The sequence below is a fragment of the Grus americana genome, chromosome 1 (assembly GCF_028858705.1).
Source record: "Grus americana isolate bGruAme1 chromosome 1, bGruAme1.mat, whole genome shotgun sequence".
Classification (NCBI taxonomy): domain Eukaryota; kingdom Metazoa; phylum Chordata; class Aves; order Gruiformes; family Gruidae; genus Grus; species Grus americana.
Window position 1 is genome coordinate 219,762,055 of NC_072852.1, and position 18,816 is coordinate 219,780,870.

At 46.0% G+C, this 18,816-nt stretch overlaps 2 long non-coding RNA genes across 2 annotated transcripts; both read right to left on the reverse strand.

The window, feature by feature from the left end:
• Positions 1 to 4,299: 4,299 nt before the first annotated feature.
• LOC129201952 (uncharacterized) lies at positions 4,300 to 14,334 on the reverse strand. The gene is made up of 3 exons (XR_008575540.1): positions 14,303 to 14,334; positions 10,458 to 10,523; positions 4,300 to 4,992 (listed from the first exon to the last, which is right to left on the reverse strand). It is a non-coding gene; the product is annotated as an uncharacterized LOC129201952 (long non-coding RNA).
• Positions 14,335 to 14,397: 63 nt separating this feature from the next.
• Positions 14,398 to 18,772, reverse strand: LOC129201951 (uncharacterized). Its single transcript, XR_008575539.1, has 3 exons — positions 18,634 to 18,772; positions 16,364 to 16,584; positions 14,398 to 15,128 (listed from the first exon to the last, which is right to left on the reverse strand). It is a non-coding gene; the product is annotated as an uncharacterized LOC129201951 (long non-coding RNA).
• Between the last annotated feature and the right edge of the window lie 44 nt (positions 18,773 to 18,816).

Below are 18,816 nucleotides of genomic sequence, written 5' to 3' on the forward strand. Positions count from 1 at the left end.
GGAACGAACTGGAATGATACAGCTCCATCTAGTGGACGTTTTGTATTACACAATCTTAATCCCGAGAATATTAGTTATTTGTGTTGTAGCATTGCTTATGAGTCCCAGATACAGACCAGCATGTGTACTAAATTTATCGTGTTTAAATTATTAAAAAGAAAAACCGAAAAAAATTAACTTGCAGCTTAAGCTGTTATAAGGCACATAACTTGACAAACATGTTACCATTAGGTAGTATCAAATGCTCTAATCCAAGTCACAATCCCAAAACATTCCATAGGTTAAAAATGCACATGTAAGCCTAACACACACTTTAAAAAGTTACTCAGACCTCCAGGTTAAATCACAACTTTGTAGCTCCTCCAACAGCAGAATCAGACTATAAACAACCACTTAGTTGATTCTGCTTCACATAACCTTTAACAGCCATATCTGACCTAGCAGAAGGAAAAAAGTGAGTTTGGTTTATGAGTCAACTTAATGACTCTTAAATATCTAAAAATAACTCAAGCCGCTGTGAGGCACAGTGAGATGGAAGAAGGCACAGGTAACCCACGAGGACTATAGATAGATTATCCAAGCAAGCAGATATGGGGTAGGAAAAATCAAAGCCCACATGGAGTCAAATCTGGCAAGAGAAGACTAAGGAAAACATGGGTCCACTGCTAAATGGGGCAAGCACCCCAGTGACAAAGGAGTGGAAAAGCAGCCTTCAGGAATCTCAGCCCCCTAAGGCCAAAGAGAAACTCTGGAGCAAGGAAGACTTACCCTCAGTGGAGGAGAGTTGGCTAAGGGACCACTTTTAGCATACTGGGCTTAGCCTGTGGGACCTGAAAGAATGCACCAACAAGTGGTGAGGGAGCTGGATGACATCACTGCGAGGCCACTCTCGATTACCTTTGAAAGGTCATGGTGACTGAGGGAGGTTTCTGAGGACTGGAAGAAAGCAAATATCACTCCTATCTTCAAGAAAGGCAGAAAGGAAGAGGCAGAGAACTACAGGTCAGTCTCACCTCAATTTATTATAGACAGAAAATTATATAGACGTACCCCCATTTTTTCCACCTTTCCTTACTGCATTCCTCACTTCATGGACACTGTCAGTAGAGCACATCAAAGAGGTTTTATAATATTGCCTAGTGAACTTCTGGAATGTGTTTAGATTTTATAAGGAAGGCAGTTATAATCACTTTAAACTGGAAATTGTACCTTTGTTTTCTGTGCCTGTGACTAGAAGACAATTTAGTGGCTCCCAAAGACTTCCATCATCAGTCATATATAGGATCCTTCCATGTTCATGTTCATCAAAGAGAATCTCACAGAGGAGAAGAGGATCATAAACTTTGAAAAGTTAAATTTATAATCATGCTGAGGCTCACGGGGGAAAAAAAAAAGTTTGAAGGGGAAACTAACACTCTGGCTTTAAAACCCGTGACTCCATGCAATAGCTGTGGGACTAACATTCTTTTCAGTTACAGAAAGTATTATGCAATTTAAATGGAAGGACCAAAAAACCCCACCATCCTGTGCAGGTGTTCTTAAAGGTGACATGAGAAGTGTTTAACCCATATGGTTACGGGAAGTGTTCAAGGCCAGGTTGGATGGAGCTTTGAGCAACCTGATCTAGTGAAAGATGTCCCTGCCCATGGCAAGGGGGGGTTGGACTAGATGATTTTTAAAGGTCCCTTCCAACCAAAACCATTCTATGATTCTATGATTGTATGACTCTGTGATTATCCTCCCTGTTAGTGTACTGGATGACTATATCCTTAGTGTCAAGTGACAATGACAGTATGTTTTGTGCTGATGGAAAGACAGTAAGCAATCACAGCATCCTAGAATAGTTGAGGCTGAAAGGGACTTCTGAAGAACTTCTAGTCAAATCCCTCTGCTGAAAGCAGTGTCAACTACAGCAGGTTGCTCAGGACTGTGTCCAGTTTTGTTTTCAATATCTCCAAGACAGAAGGCTACACAGTGTCCCTGAGCAACCTGATCCAGTGTTTGACCCCTCTTACAGGAGAAAGACTTTTTGTATGTTGTGTATGTTTTGGCCATAGTGACCATGAAGTGGTAGAATTTAAAATCTTTGGTGACAGGAGGAAACCTGCCACCAAAACTTCAACCCTGGATATGGGGAGAGCAGACTTCAGGCTGCTCAGGGAACTAGTCAGTCAGGTCCCCTGGGAAACTGCTCTTGAAGGCATCGGGGTCCATCAATGCTGGTCACTTTTTAAGGGCCACCTCCTAAGAGCTCAGGAACAGGCGATTCCAAAATGCCGCAAGTCAAGCAGGCAGGGCAGAAGGGCGGCTTGGCTGAACAGGGATCTTCTTCTAGAGCTTAGGCAGAAAAAGAAAGTGTATGCCTGCTGGAAGCAGGGTCAGGCAACGTGGGAGGACTAGAGGGATGCTGCTCACCTTTGTAGGGAGAAAATTTGTGTGGCCAAAGCTCAGTTAGAGTTGAAACTGGCCACTACTGTGGGGGACAATAAAAAGGGCTTTTTTAAGTACATTAATAACAAAAGGAGGACCAGAGAGAATATTGGCTCGTTACTCGACGAGAATGGTCACCCGACAAACAGAGACATAGATAAAGCAGAGATGTTTAATGCCTTCTTCGCCTCTGTCTTCAACACTGATGATGGGCTCTGGGACCTCAGTTGCCCCGAGTTGGAGGACCGTGACTGCAGTAATGATAAACTCCCAGCTGACCCTGAAATTGTGCAGGAATTGCTGCTCCACCTGGATGCATACAAGTCCATGGGGCCCGACGGGATTCATCCCAGGGTGCTCAGAGAGCTGGCTAATGTCATTGTGAGACCTCTCTCAATTATTTTTCAATGGTCTTGGGAATCTGGAGAGGTCCCAGTTGACTGGAAGCTGGCAAACATTGTTCCAGTCTTCAAGAAGGGCAGGAAAGAAGAGCCTGGTAATTACAGGCCTGTCAGTCTCACTTCAGTGCCTGGTAAAATTATGGAGAAAATTATGCTGGGAGTTATCAAAAAACACCTGAAGGACAACGCAGTCATTGGTCACAGCCAGCACGGGTTCGTGAGAGGAAGGACCTGTTTAACAAACTTAGTTTCCTTTTACGACAAGGTCACCCATCTAGTTGACCAAGGTTAGTTAAGCATGATTTTTCTCTTCATAAATCTTTGCTGACAACTCCTGATCACCTTCTTGCCTTCTTGCGTTTAGAAATGGTTTTCAGGAAGATTTGCTCCATCACTTTTCCCAGGGACTGAGGTGAGGCTGACTGTCCTGCAGTTCCCTAGATCTTCCTTTTTGCCCTTCTTGAAGATAGGAGTGATACTTGCTTTCTTCCAGTCCTCAGGAACCTCCCCCGCTCACCATGACCTTTCAAAAGTAGTTGAGAGTGGCCTTGCAGTGATGTCATTCAGCTCCCTCACCACTTGTTAGTGCATTCTTTCAGGTCGGATTCCAATTATTTATTCCCTCTTCATGCATTCAAAGGTAGCTTTAGCTCTTTTTGCTACAGTACTGAGTTTTAACTTGCTTGCCTTCTACCAGTGTAAACCATTTCAGCCCTTATTTTTCTGGACAGTCCCATAATCATGGAAATGCTTTGCATTTGGCTCTTTTAAGAGCAACCTTGCTCGAAAGGATCCGGTTTACTAGTTCATTGTTTCTTACTTACCTGTTTATCTTTCAGCCAGTGTTAGTATCATCTGCAAACGTGATCAGCAATGACTTATTTACTTCTGAATCACCAAAAATATTGAAGCATCACTGAGCTCCAAATATTCCGACAACTTTTCCCTCTGAGACATCTTAATATATTTAATATATGTTTAGATAGATGCACTACTTTTTAATGAAAATGTCATGGAGTATTATGGAGTGTATTATAATTTTAACTAATCACTTGCCCTCTGTTGGGGAACCAACGGCCTTCAACCAGAGAGCTACTCTGATTGCAGGTGATCGCTTTTTAGCCGGCAACTACCATTTCACCTTGCTTCATTTGTGATAATGTTCCATTATACTCTGCTTTGAAATTCAATGTAGTTGAGTAGTCTGGTCCACAAAATACAACTAATTTAAAAACAAGTGCCTTGTCACTGGATCAGTGTTTTCTGTGTTACAATTCTATCTAAACAGGCCACGGACAGCTGATGAAACACTGCTGTGGTCAGTTAACTTTGGCTGGCTGCCAGATGCCCACCAAGCCACTCTCTCATTCCCCCTCAACAGGACAGCAGGAGAAAATAAGATGAAAAAGCTCATAGGCTGAGATAAAAACAGGGAGATCACTTACCAGCTCCTGTCATGGACAAAACAGACTCGACTTGGGGAAGATTAATTAAATTTATTGCCAATTAAAAATACAGTAGGATGGTGAGAAACAAAGACAAAACTAATACCACCTTCCCTTCAGCCCCCGTTCTTCTCTGGCTCAACTTCACTCCTTCAATTCTGACAGTTCCACCTCCATCCCACCCCAGTAGCACAGGGGGATGGGCAATGGAGGTTGTGGTAAGCTCCTAACACTGCATCTCTGCCACTCCTTCCTCCTCACACTGTTCCCCTGCTCCATCGTGGGGTCCCTCCCAGAGGCTGCAGTTCTTCAAGAAATGGTCCATCATGGAGGCCTTTCCACAGGGTACAGTCTTTCAGCAAAACACTGCTCCAGCATAGGTCCCCTGCGTGCCACAGTTCCTGCCAGAAAAAACGCTCCTGCAGGGGCTCCTCTCCATGGGCTGCAGCTTCTTCAGGGCATATCCAGTGCTGCAGCGTAGGATTCTCCACAGGCCCCAGGGTGGCTATGTGCTCCAACGTGGTCCTCTGTAAGCTGCAGGACAATGTACGTCACCATGGTCTTCTCCAAAGGCTGTGGGGGAATCTCTGCTCTGGTGCCTGGAGCACCTCCTCCCTCTCCTTCTTCACTGACTTTGGTGTCTGCAGGGCTGCTTCTCTCACATTTTTTTCTCTCTCCTCTCTCCCACTGCTGATGCCCAGCATTTTTTACCCTTTCTTAAATATGTTAACAGAGAGGTTATCAGTTTTGGAGCTGGCTGGGACTGTTGTTCCAGCAACTCCACCTCTGCCAACACCTGGCCACATAAACCCAGTGCACAGTGGTCATAGCGTTTGGCACTATATCTTAACATTTGTTACACTAAATAATGTAAATCTAAAAAGAATGTTTAATCATAGAATCACAGAATGGTTTGAGTTGGAAGGGACCTCAAAGCCCATCTAGTTCCAATCCCCCTGTCATGGGCAGGGACACCCTCCACTAGATCAAGTTGCTTAAAGCCCCATCCAACCTGGTCTTAAACACTTCCAGGGATGGGGCATCCACTGCTTCTCTGGGCAACCTGTGCCAGTGACTCAACATCCTCACAGTAAAGAATTTATTCCTCATATCTAACCTAAATCTACCCTCTTTCAGGTACCATACTCAGGTATTGATCTACTAGGAGGCAGGGCACTTAGGAGTTCTCCCGCTTCCCCTCTTATTAAGGCTCACTTGTGCAGCTCACCTGAATATTATGTGCCAGTATTACAATTGTGAGGCTCTTGATCTAATGTGAGCTGTCCTGGTTTTTGGCTAGGATAGAGTTAATTTTCACAAGAAGCTGGGAGGGGACACAGCCAGGACAGGTGACCCAAACTAGCCAAAGGGATATTCACAGAATCACAGATTGATAGGGGTTGGAAGGGACCTCTGGAGATCATCTAGTCCAACCCACCTGCTAAAGCAGGATCACCTAGAGCAGGTTGCACAGAAATGCATCCAGTGGGTTTTGAATCTCTCCAGAGAAGGAGACTCCACAACCTCTCTGGGCAGCCTGTCCCAGGGCTCGGTCACCCACAGAGGGAAGAAGTTTTTCCTCGTGCTCAGGTGGAACTTCCTGTGTTCCACTTTGTGCCTGTTGCCCCTTGTCCTGTTGCTGGGCACCACTGAAAAGAGTCTGGCCCCATCCTCTTGACATCCATCCTTCAGATATTTATGTGTTGATGAGATCCCCTCTCAGTCTTCTCTTCTCCAGGCTAAACAGACCCAGCTCTCTCAGCCTTTCCTCATACGAGAGATGCTCCAGTCCCTGAATCATCTTTGTAGCCCTCCACTAGACTCTCCCCAGTAGTTCCCCGTCTTTCTTGAACTGGGAGCCCAGAACTGGACACAATATTCCAGATGTGGCCTCACCAGGGCAGAGGGGGAGGATAACCTCCCTTGATCTGCTGGTCACAGTCTTAATACACCCCAGGATACCATTGGCCTTCTTGGCCATGAGGGCACATTGCTGGCTCATGGAGGACTTGTTGTTCACTGGATGTGGTGGGTTGGCCCTGGCTGGGGGCCAGGTGCCCACCAGAGCCGCTCTATCACTCCCCCTCCTTAACCAGACAGGGGAGAAAAGGTATAACAAAAGGGTGGTGGGTTGAGATAAGGACAGGGAGAGATCACTCACCTATTATCGTCACAGGCAAAACAGACTGAACTTAGAGAAAAATTCATTTAATTTATTATCAAGCAAAACAGAGTAGAGGAATGAGAGAGAAAATCAAATCTAAAACAACTTCCCCCATCCCTCCCTTCTTCCTGGGCTTAACTTCTCCCCCAGTTTCTACCTCCTCCTCCCCAGCAGCACAGGGGGACGAGGAATGGGGTTGCGGTCAGTTCATCAGACATTGTTTCTGCTGCTCCTTCCTCCTCAGGGGGAGGACTCCTCACACTCTTCCCCTGCTCCCATGTGGAGTCCCTCCCACGGGAGACAGTCCTCCACCAACTTCTCCACTGTGAGTCTTTCCAATGGGCTGCAGTTCTTCATGAACTGCTCCAACGTGGGTCTCTCCCACAGGGTGCAGACCTTCAGGAACAGACTGCTCCAGCGTGGGTCCCCCACGGGGTCACAAGTCCTGCCAGCAAACCTGCTCTGGCGTTGGCTCCTCTCTCCATGGGTCCACAGGTCCTGCCAGGAACATGCTCCAGCGTGAGCTTCCCATGGGATCAGTCTCCTTCAGGTGCCTCCACCTCCTCCACAGGCTGCAGGTGGAATCTCTGCTCCCCATCATCCTTCCTCCATGGGCTGCAGGGGGACAGCCTGCCTCACCATGGTCTTCACCACGGGCTGCAGGGGAACCTCTGCTCCGGGACCTGGAGCACCTCCTCTCCCTCCTTCTGCACTGACCGGGGTGTCTGCAAAGTTTCTCACACATCTTCTCATTCCTCTCTCTGGCTGCAAAAGCTCCCTGTAGGTTGTTTTTTCCCTTGCTTCTTAAATATGTTATCCCAGAGGCACTACCGCTGTTGCTGATTGGCTTGGCCTTGGCCAACGGCAGGTCCCTCTTGGAGCTGGCTGGCATTGGCTCTATCAGACACAGGGGAAGCTTCTAGAAGTTTCTCGCAGAAGCCACCCCTGTAGCCCCCCGCTACCAAAACCTTGCCACGCAAACCCAATACACCAGGACTCCCAGGTCCTTCTCTGCAGTGCTGTTTCCCAGCAGGTCAACCCCTAAACTGTACTGGTGCTTGGGGTTGTTCTTCCCTAGGTGCAGGACCCTACACTTGCCCTTACTGAATTTCATATGGTTCTTCTTTGCCTGGTTCTCTAGTCTGTCCAGGACTTGCTGAATGGTAGCACAGCCTTCCGGTGTGTCGGCCACTCCTCCCAGCTTAGTATCATCAGCGAATTTGCTGAGGGTACACTCTGTCCCCTCATCCAGGTCAGTGATGAATATGTTGAATAAGACTAGACCAAGCACTGACTCTTGGGGCACACCACTAGACACAGGCCTCCAACTAGAGTCTGCACAGCTCATCACAATGCTCTGGGCTCTGCCGTTCAGCCAGTTCTCTACCCACCTCACGGACCCCTCATCCAACCCACACTGCCTAAGCTTGCTAACGAGAATGTTATGAGAGGCAGTATCAAAAGCCTTGCTGAAGTCAAGGTATACAATATCCGCTGCTCTCCCTTCATCCATCCAGCTGGTCATGCCGTCATAGAAGGCTATCAGATTGGTCAGGCATGATTTCAATTTCATACCATATGACGCCATGCTATGCAACCATGCCATATACAACCAGCAGTGGATCAGGCTGCTAAGACTGAAGTGGCTCAGGTGGATTTGAACTGGCAACATAAGGGTAAATTATTTATAGCTTGGTGGGCCCAAGACACCTCAGGCCATCAAGGAACATATAGATGGGCTTGTGATTGAGAGGTAGACTTGACCATGGATGCTATTCTACAGGTTATCCATGAATGTGAAACATGCACTGCAATCAAGCAAGCCAAGCGGTTAAAGCCTCTATGGTATGGAGGATGATGGCTGAAATATAAATATGAGATTGATTATATCGCACTCCCACAAACTCACCAAGGCAAGCGCTATGTACTTACAATGGTGGAAGCAATCACCGGATGGCTGGTAACATATCCCATGCCCCATGCCACCACCCAGAACACTATCCTGGGGCCTGAAAAGCAAGTCTTGTGGCTGAGAAAATGGGTGGGTAGTAAGAAGGTAGAATAGTGGATGACTCTCTTGAAGGACATGAGGCCTTGCAGAGGGATCTAGATAGATTGGAGCATTGGGCATTCATCAATAGCATGAAATTTAACAAAAACAAAAGCAGAATTCTGCCCCTGGAATGGAGTAATGCCAGACACAAGTATGACTTGGGACAGGAGTGTCTTGAGAGCAGCCCTGCAAAAAGGGACCTAAGGGCACTGGTTGGCAGCAGGCTCAAGAATAGTCAGCAGTGTGCCCTGGCAGCCAAGAGGGCAAACTGCATCATAAGGTGCATCAAACACAGTAGAACCAGCTGGTCAAGAGATGTGATTATCCTGCTGTATTTAATGTTGGTGTGGCCTCACCTTGAGTACTGTGTGCAGTTCTGGGCCCCACAATTTAAGAAGGATGTTAAGGTACTTGAAAGTGTCCAGAGGGCAACAAAGCTGATGAAGTGACTGTGTATTGGGTTTGCATGGCAAGGTTTTGGGGGGGCGGGGCTACAGGGGTGGCTTCTATCAGAAGCCCTATGTCCAATAGAGCCAATGCCAGATGGCTTCGAGACAGACCTGCTGCTGGCCAAGGCCGAGCCAATCAGCGACAGTGGCAGTGCCCCTGGGATAACATATTTAAAAAGGGGGGGGGGGGGGGAAACCCTGCACATTTGCAGCTGGAGAGAGGAGTGAGAATATGTGAGAGGAACAGCTCTGCAGACACCAAGGTCATTGAAGGAGGAGGGGGAGGAGGTGCTCCAGGCACTGGAGCAGAGATTCCCCTGCAGCCCGCGGTGAAGACCATGGTGAGGCAGGCTGTCCCCCTGCAGCCCATGGAGGATGATGGGGAGCAGATATCCACCTGCAGCCCATGGCCGACCCCATGCTGAAGTAGGCTGTGACCCGTGGGAAGCCCATGCTGAAGCAGGCTCCTGGCAGGACCTGTGGAGAGAGAAGCCCATGCTGGAGCAGGTTTTCTGGTGGGACTTGTGACCCCGTGGAAGGGACCCACGCTGGAGCAGCTGCTGAAGATCTGCAGCCCGTGGGAAGGACTCACATTGGAGAAGTTCGTGGAGGACTGTCTCCCGTGGGAGGGACTCCACATTGGAGCAGGGGAAGAGTGTGAGGAATCCTCCCCCTGAGGAGGAAGGAGTGGCACAGACAACGTGTGATGAACTGATCACAACCTCCATTCCCCATCTCCCTGTGCCGCTCGGGGGGAGGAGGTAGAGAATTTGGGAGTAAAGATGAGCCCAGGAAGAAGGGTGGAGGGAAGGGTTTTTTTTAAGATTTAGTTTTATTTCTCATTATCCTACTTTGATTTGATTGGTAATAATTAAACTGATTTTCCCAAGTTGAGTCTGTTTTGCCTATGATGGTAATTGGTGAATGATCTCTTCTTGTTCTTATCTCGACCTACCACCCTTTCGTTATACTTTCTCTTCCCTGTCCAGTTGAGGAGGGGGAGTGATAGAGCGGCTTTGGTGGGCATCTGGCCTCCAGCCAGGGCCAAGTCACCACAGGCTGGAAGGCATATGCTATGAGGAGTGGCTAAGAACTCTGGGTTTGTCTAGTTTGGAGAAAAAGAGACTGAGGGGCAACTACATTGCTCTCTACAGCTTCCTGATGAGGGGACATGGAGAGGGAGGTGCTGATCTTTTCTCCCTGGTATCCAGAGACAGGACACCTGGGAATGGCTCCAAGCTGCATTGGGGAGGTTTAGACTGGACATTAGGAAACACTTTGTAGAAAGGGTGGTCAAACACTGGCACAGGCTTCCTAGAGAGATGGTCGATGTCCCAAACCTGCCAGTGTTTAAGAGGCTTTTGGACAATGCTCTTAACAACATGCTTTAACTCTTGGTCAGCCCTGAAGTGGTCAGGCTTGGTCAGTTGGACTAGATGATCGTTGCAGGTCCCTTCCAAGTGGATCTATTCCATTCTAATATAGAATAAGAACAATATTTTCTGGTTTCATTACCATCAAAGGTGAAAGACTCTTCTTAGCACTTTCCCAGGGCTGTCCCATCCAGTGTCCAGATCTGCACTTAGAGAGACAACATATCCAACATCACTCACCTAAGAAACACTGGGATGTGCAGGTGGCTTTAGCATCCTCTGCCACATCCATGTGACAGAATGAACAATATGCAGCTTTTACAACCCTGTAATTCTGAGAAACATTATCCCTCATCCACATTACACACAACTACAGGTCTTCTGTTTTATGCTTACTATCAATTCTTAATGTCTCAAATAAAGAAGCAAAATATAAGGTTTAAGTGTCATTCACAGAAAATTAGCACATCTCATAGCACTTGCTTTGTGCCTGAGTGATTTTGTGCATCACAGGTTTTATGTCTCACCCACACTGTACCCTGTAGCCTTGGAGGCTGATGTTCAGATCCTACTGTGCCACAAACTCATTCATTCGTTGCAAAAATACCATCGACAAACTTCATTTTCCCTTCTAGAGCAAATGATTCTTTGGAATGCCGCACTTGAAATCCTCACAGCATGTTAATTGGGATTACAATAATAGAAAAAAAAGTAGGTAAGAAATTTCTGCATTTGTGATGGGAAGAAGAAAGAGGAGAAGAATGAAAGCAAGGCAAAGAGAAAGAAGAGGTTATTTCTGGTTCCTTTCCTGTGGGAGGAAGCAGAGAGCTCTTACAAAGAACTGAAAGCAGGAGGAGGAAAGAATTTGAGAAATGAGCAAAAACAGGCTAAGGGAACCTGAAATTGAGGACAAGGGAGTAAGTAAAACTTTGAACCTTCCCATTTTAAACTAGGAAGATGGCAAAATGAGAGTGGGAGGAAAGGTAGTGAAGTGGCAGAATTCAGATGGTTATAGGAGTTTGTTAATATCAATGCAGAAAGTGAAAAGACGCAGGAGCGTGTAAGGGCTGAGGACTCTCGGGGTTGAGCTTGTAATGGAAGAGTAGGTGGAAATGAATCAAGGGTAGAGGACAACAGAGCATGAAGAGAATTAGCCAGTGAAGAAGTACGAGCGATGACTGTGAGCAGAAGAAGAGAGAGAGCCAGAAACTGAAAGAAGAGAGAAAGGCTGGCAGGTGAACGTGGTGACAGCAACACTGAAAAGCTGAACACAGCAGTGTTCTGAAGAGGAAAAGAGGGAAGGAAGCAGGGTAGGGGAAGAGGCAGCAATGGAAAAGCATCAGTGCAGCATTCCTCCACAGCCTGACTCAATTCAAGCAACATGATCCATCAGGAGTTTAGACCCTGAGAAACATCAAATAAAGGTATCGAAGTCTCTGAAGGATTCAGAAGATAGACAGGGAGGCCATGAAGATGACAGGGAGAGATGCATTTTTTACAGAGGGCATTTCAGAAACAGCAGGAGAAGGCAAAGGGATGTTAAAATCAGGAACACGACCTGGGGAGTTAAGCAGAAAAGATGGAAGGAAATAGTAATTCAGCTTGGGGGGCTGGGGAGAAGTAGCAGCTCTTGCAATAGGGATACAAGATTTAGATGTATACTTACAATGGGGAAACAAAAACAAGGCAGAAAAAGGATCTAGCAAAGGTAATGTGAACACTAACAGATAAGGGTAACAGGATGGAGAATTAGCATCAGCAAGACAGGAGGAATAAAAAAGTATGAATGGCACATAAACAAGAACCTTCCCTCAAAGCATTTGAAAAATGCTGAGCAGGTAATTTTCATAGCAGGACCCCATAGTGCTGGACTGTACCATGCTACCCTGAAGGAAAAGAGGATTGATTGCAAGGCAAGGCATAAAAATGAAGACAAGAACATCTTCTTTGTGTTTGCAACATTCCCTGCTAGGTTATGAACAGCAGCAGCCCAAGCTCTATGTTAGTCCTCAGAACAGGTTAGGAGGACAAACCCAGAGTGCCATTCTCCATAGCACAATGCCACCTGAAGGAGAGTTGAGAGATGGGAGAAAAGGTGAGAAGAGCCTGTTGTGCTTCCCTTCCATTTCTAATTGCTGTTTGCTTTACTCTGTTGCTCTGAGTTTGGCAGAGGGAGTCCTTTCCTCTTGGGAAAAGCTCCATTCTCAATCTTACTAAGAATTGGTCTCATTCTCCAACAAGGACCCCTTTCCCATGAGGTGAGAACATGCTCCACTCCTGCAGCCCTTCCCACTGTAATAGACTGGACTGGGACTGCACTTTTTGTCAACTGCTGCAACTGCAAGCAGCCTGGCTGCTCTGCACTGATGGGAGATAATTAAAACCTTCCTTGGTACTGCTTTCTCCACTCAGAATAGAAAGTGCCTCCCTCTTCTTTATGAAACCCACTCCTAGCCCAGAACAAAGCCTAGAAGTTTCTGGCAAGTACAGATCTCACCACAAGAAAGCAGAGGCCAGCATAATTTATATTGTTTTGTCCCTTGCCATCTATGTGTGGGGCCCCAAAGTGTTGACATCGTGGCTCAGATGCTATAAACAAGGCCAAAATCATGGACCAGAGACTCCCTGGAGACTGGCTACATGTCTGTGTTGGGTTATGAATTCCTGGGAGCAGAGATAATAGCAGGATGAAGCTGAGAGAATGGGAAGTTGCAGAACTGGGGGTTAGGACACTGGAGAGATACTTTCCCTTTGCTAGTCCTGTTCATCTGAGCCTCCTAGGAAGAAATTGGTGAATGTGATTCTGGTTTTAACATCATGTGGATGAGGAATTCTAATTTGGGGAAAGCAGTACTATGTCTGCTGGCAAATATGGTGATATAGTAGTTGTGACCCTTGAAACATCAGGAAATTGGTAAGAAATAATGTCACCTGCCAGAGGAACACAGAAGGCATCGTGTACCTGGGACCCTGACAAAATTTACTCGAAGTCCAAATACAGATCGGACCTAATTTTCTGAAAGTCCTGTTGTTCCACACTGGCTAATTTTACAACCGTTTGAAAACTAAAGAGAGTCTGTGCCTTCAATATATGAACATAGGGGAGACCTCAAACCAGAACTCCTTCAAACTTGTAACCAGAATGAGTTTGAAATGCTGATCCCACAACACTGACAGGACTGCCAGTAATCATTATACTAATGAAATATACATATGTAACATCAATCCTTCCTTGCAGTTGGACTACATGATTGTTGTAGGTCCCTTCCAACTGAACTGTTCTATTGTATTCTATTTTATGATATTGTCCTTTTTATATACTCTTCAAAATACCTTTTGGTTTAGTTATTTCATCAAACTGAGAACTCATATTCTATTGGTCATATAATGCAATCAATAAATCCTTTAATTCCTGCTTTCCAGGACATAGCCACGAGTTTGTCACCGTGAACTGCTCTGTTGGACTGTTCTAGAAACAACCCCGCTGGCTGACAGTCATACATTTTAAAGTACAGCAACAGAGTTTAAGTCAAAAGTTGATGAATTACTGCTCAGTGTTTAATCAGCTCTTCATGTACTACTGACAAATGCCTTACAGAAATCCCTTATCTATCTCTAATGTGCCAAATTCCTTTTTTTTTTCCTCATGCTTCCCTCCTTGGAGGTATGAAATTTGGTCTTATCCTCATTTTACAGACAGGGAATTGAGACAGAGGTTTGAGGAAGAAACAATACAAGAGCCAGATTTTTTTAAGGCTTTCAAGTCACCAAAGAAACTAAGAAACTTCCAGTGTATAATTTTTGCACTTGGAGAGAAAAACAAGTCTTTATCTCTAAAATACAAAGGAAGCTCTGAGAGGCTTGAGTCTGCTGATTAAAGCAGCTGGAGGAGCAGCACCTCCATCTATCAGGCCCCTAGACACAGTCAGAAAGGTTACTTTTGAAACTTCCCTCAAGGGAAGTTAAAGGCTCCTATCTTGCTCATACCTCTTTGAAAAAAATCCACACTGGACAATAACTCAAACTGGAGTTCAACCTGTTCAGAGAGAAAAAGCAAATTGAAACAGTGTGATAAGGTCTTTGAATAGCAGGAACATAACTGTAACACAGCATGAAATGCTGTATCAGTTTATCAGAAGTCTCATGGGTGCTCTACCCCAAACCATATTTATTCACAAAATCCAGAGAATCACTGAATGTAATTGCAACAGATACATTTGGTAATGTGTTACTTAAAATGGGGAAAGCAGCAGGTAGTACAGGAACTCTGTGGTGGATAAGGAGATGAAGATTGCCTCCCACCAAGCAGATGAAAGGCAGAGTGGGGGTCGGTATCACTTGATGTGAAGCGTATGAGCATACTTCTGCAAGGAGAAGACTTCAAGACGTTTTTCGGAAAGCTCTGGTAGTTTTTCAGAAAGAGTTGATCATAGCAGTGCCTAAGGTCAAGATCTTGTCCTTCAACATGGAATGGACAACATAATTTAATGAAGTTCTGAATTGTTAACAAGGATATTTTAAAATTATTAATATTATGTGGGAGTAAAACAAGGAAGCAAACCTCCTACGATATCAACATATCTCCACTGGTGGTATTCCAAACAGTTGTATAATTATCTTGCTCCAAAACGTATATTGGTTGTATAGTTAGTGGCAACCATCACTCCCTCTTACAATGTGTGGTCAACGCTTCCACTATTTGCCCAGGGCTAATACTGTTATTAAATGTCCAACAGTTTCACAAGACATATCATTTTCATTCTATAAATATCAGTGCACTAATAATTCTCCAAGATCCTTTGGTCCAAGATCTCTGCAAAACAAAAACAAAAGAAAAACAAAACCCCACCTCAACATTCTTTGTCCTGACATCTCCTCAGCTGGTTCTTTTCACCCTCCTTGTTGATTCACAAATCTAAGTCCATTATAATACCAGTGCAAATGTTGTCCCTCCAGGCTAGTATTTTAGCCATATCCTTACCTCAGTTCCCCCTTCTCTACTGCACAGTCTCTACAAGGCAATAAAACAAACCACTTCTTTTATCTTTTATGAGTCCTCACAATTGCTTCCTGCACTTCCTAACTTCTGTGACAGACACAGGATAATTGTTTCTCTCTCCACTTCCAACATCACTGCCATTTGTATCTAAGGATATCTTCTAAACTTCATTTCCATCACTCTCTTGAAAGAGAAAAGATTCCACTGAACACCAAAGAATGAGAAAATCACAGTATCTTCCTTGACAGTGATGGATTTTTTTAGGGAGATGTTTACATTCTTAACAATGACTAGGAAGTTGGTTCCTGTGATTGCGTTCAAGGTCAGGTTGGACGGGGCTTTAATCAACCTGATCGAGATGAAGATGTCCCTACCTATGGCAAGGGGGGTGGAATAGATGATCTTTAAAGGTCCCTTCCAACCCAAACTATTCTATGATTCTGTGATTGTATCTTGTTTTGGTAATCATAGCCTCTTTGATGTCACAGATGTAATTTTGTGAAGGTTGTACACTCAAGATTTCTGTGTGCATATAAGACTTACAAGTTATGTTGTTTATCCCTAAATTTTGCTGCACTGGCCTTAACCTGACAAGGCCTTGCCCTGTCACTGAGGCCTCTCTGTGCTACTACATCACAATAAAATGATCAAGATCTCAGACTCATACTGTATGTTCTCCTGGATCCAATTCTTATCATATTGTCCTAGACTGGCAGATGAATCCAGCCTTCCACTCTTGCAGTGACTGGGAGCAACAGGACAATATCAGTAGCGTTAGAACCAAATATTTTGGGTAGCAATATTTTTAAGGCACAGTCCTACTGTTTAGCATAACACAGATCTGTAACCTTCTTATTGTTCCTAGAACTGTTTCCCAGATGCAAGCTAATACAAAGACCATGCTGTAACCGATAAACTTCAGCATGCATCCAAGTGGTTAAGAAAGCAGAACAGGTAAGGGAAGATGCCTGTAGTAGATCAGAAGCACAAATTTTGTGTTGCTGAGTCAGCCCATAGAAAGACCCAAACTCCAAACTTCTTTGGCCCACCTTGAATTGAAGCCAGAGTCTTGACACTGTGGATACAGAGCACCGTTCTGTGGGAAATACCTCCCATTTTATGTCTTCTCTCGTTTAGTGGTGCTGGTGTCTCACCTTCCATGCTGGGTAGCTTGGCTGTGCTTCTGTTCTGGTGCACTCCCTGTTATTCATTTGGGGTTCTCTGACGTCAACTCTGAGGTCAGGCAGGCAGGGCCACGCCTCTCCCTTGCCTGCTCACAAATACAAAAGACTATAGATAGCTGCTGCAGCAAATGCTTTTCATTATGTACTCCCCTCTGCTCAGACCGCCCGCCCAGTTGGGGGTGGGAGCAGCATGGGGCCCCTAGATGCCTATGCTGCTCTGCTATGTGTTTTCTGTTATTTGGGGTGAGTTGTGCATTCCTCACAAGCTTTGAATGTCATGCAGAGCCCCAGGGGAGTCCTCAGAGGAGTGGGAGGAGAGACCAGGCAGGGAAAGGTTGCCCATGCACACCAGGGAAGAGGCATGCCCTCCCCCATGTCAGCCTGTGAAGATGTCCAAACCAGAGGGAAGTGCCAGGTCTATGACAGCATACCCTCCGCACACAGCATCCATCCCCTCTCAGAAATGTATTTAAAAGCTTTCTACTTCCCACTAGCACAATTTGCTTAGCTAGCCTTAGTCTGGCAAAACACAGACCAAGAGGTGATAAATCTCTCTGCTTGTACACTTGGGAGTCAGTGCCAGAAAGGCAAAGGAACAATTGCAGATTAAGACTGTGAATCAAGAATAAATGGATAAAAATTGGCCACTAATACATGACACAAGAAATCTGGATGAGATTTCCAGCTATTACAGCAATCGGGCTCCAAAACATTGTTCCAAACTAAGAGGACATAGAAGCAAAAATCCCATCTGCTTCTAAACTAGAGCCTGATAAAATTATGAGTGATTACAGGATTTTATATCTGTGACAGCTAGGGATTGGACACGCAGACCCAAGAATGACTGCATACCACCTTCCATCCTTTACCAAGGATATCTGATATAGAGACTCCCTTCCTGGAGCACAGATGCGGTGCCTTGTACTAAGGACAGGAAACTAACCTCCCAGACCCCTATTTCCCACAAAAAACCTATTTGAGTCTGTGTTCTTGTGTTAAGCCCAAGACACTCAGTTCACGTTTCAGTGTCTTCTCACAGAGTTTACACAGAAGATTGTTATGGATATAGATACGTAGGACTGGAAAGGACTTCCTGGTTGGCTGGATGCAGTGAGCTCTGTGGCCACTCCCCAGCTCGCTGCCATGTGTTTTGTTCCATCATAATTCTCAGGATAACTGGAAATCCTGCAGGATCTGAAGTGCTAGCAGGATGGCTAGCACTCCCTGTAAGTCTTAACCGGTAACTAAACCAAAACATCATTTCCAGATCCCAGAGATGTGACAAAATCAACAAAATGATGAACAGCTAGGAAGAGGGAACCGGGAGGAAAAAGAGGCCTTGATCTCTGCAGAAACTGTGCACATATCTAGAATACAAATAGAAATATAGCAGCTACCACAATGTACTGTGTCCCACGCTATAATTGCAGCAGCTAGGACTAGCTACTTCAGGTATGCCTGGAATCACCTAAAAGGCAATACTAATAAAATACACCTTAGAGAAAAATTTTCATGTGGTTGTTGATGAAGTGCTAGCACTGGGGTGAAAATCGAGCTTTATGGGTCCCAGTTAGAAATATGCATACTGACCATTCTTTATAAAAGAGACATTTTGAGATTGTAACTTATTTAATGCACAATATACTAATTTGTGGAGTGCAAGATGTGTAGAGCCACTGCATAGGAAGTAAGCATAGTACTTGTGACATCTTACATAGCTCAGGCTACCATGGGTCCTCTACAACTCCTAGTACAAATTCTAAAGAGAAATAACATGAAACACTCACCTCCTCTACCACAGATACTCCCACGGCCCTGCCCATTTGTCCTCAACACTGCCAGTTTGTGAACCCCCAAGAAATCATGTCCCAAAACACACACAGTCACCAGTGCCAGCTCTACTCTAAACTGCAGTACAGGGAACAGAGCACGGGCCGAACTACTGTGGGTCCTGCTGCAGAGTTCTGCACCCCTCCAGTGAGCTCTGCACCCCGCCAGGGAGATGGGCGCCCTGCCCCCGGGAGCCCCGCACCCTCCGGGCAGCTCCACACCCCGCCAGGGAGATGGGCACCCTGCCTGGGGAGCCTCGCACCGTGCTCCTGACGCAGCGCTTCTCCCCCTGCCCCTCCGCTTACCGCGCAGAGGCTGCCCGCCTGCACAGCGGCGTACTCCTGGCTCTCCCTCGCTACCGGACCCAGGTACGGGACTGCGCTCGCGGGTCCGTCGGGTGCTGCGGCGACAGCGCTGGGAGCGGGACGGCCAGGCCGGGACACCGGGGGTCGGGATCCCACGCGGGTGCGGGCAATCCAGGCCGGTCG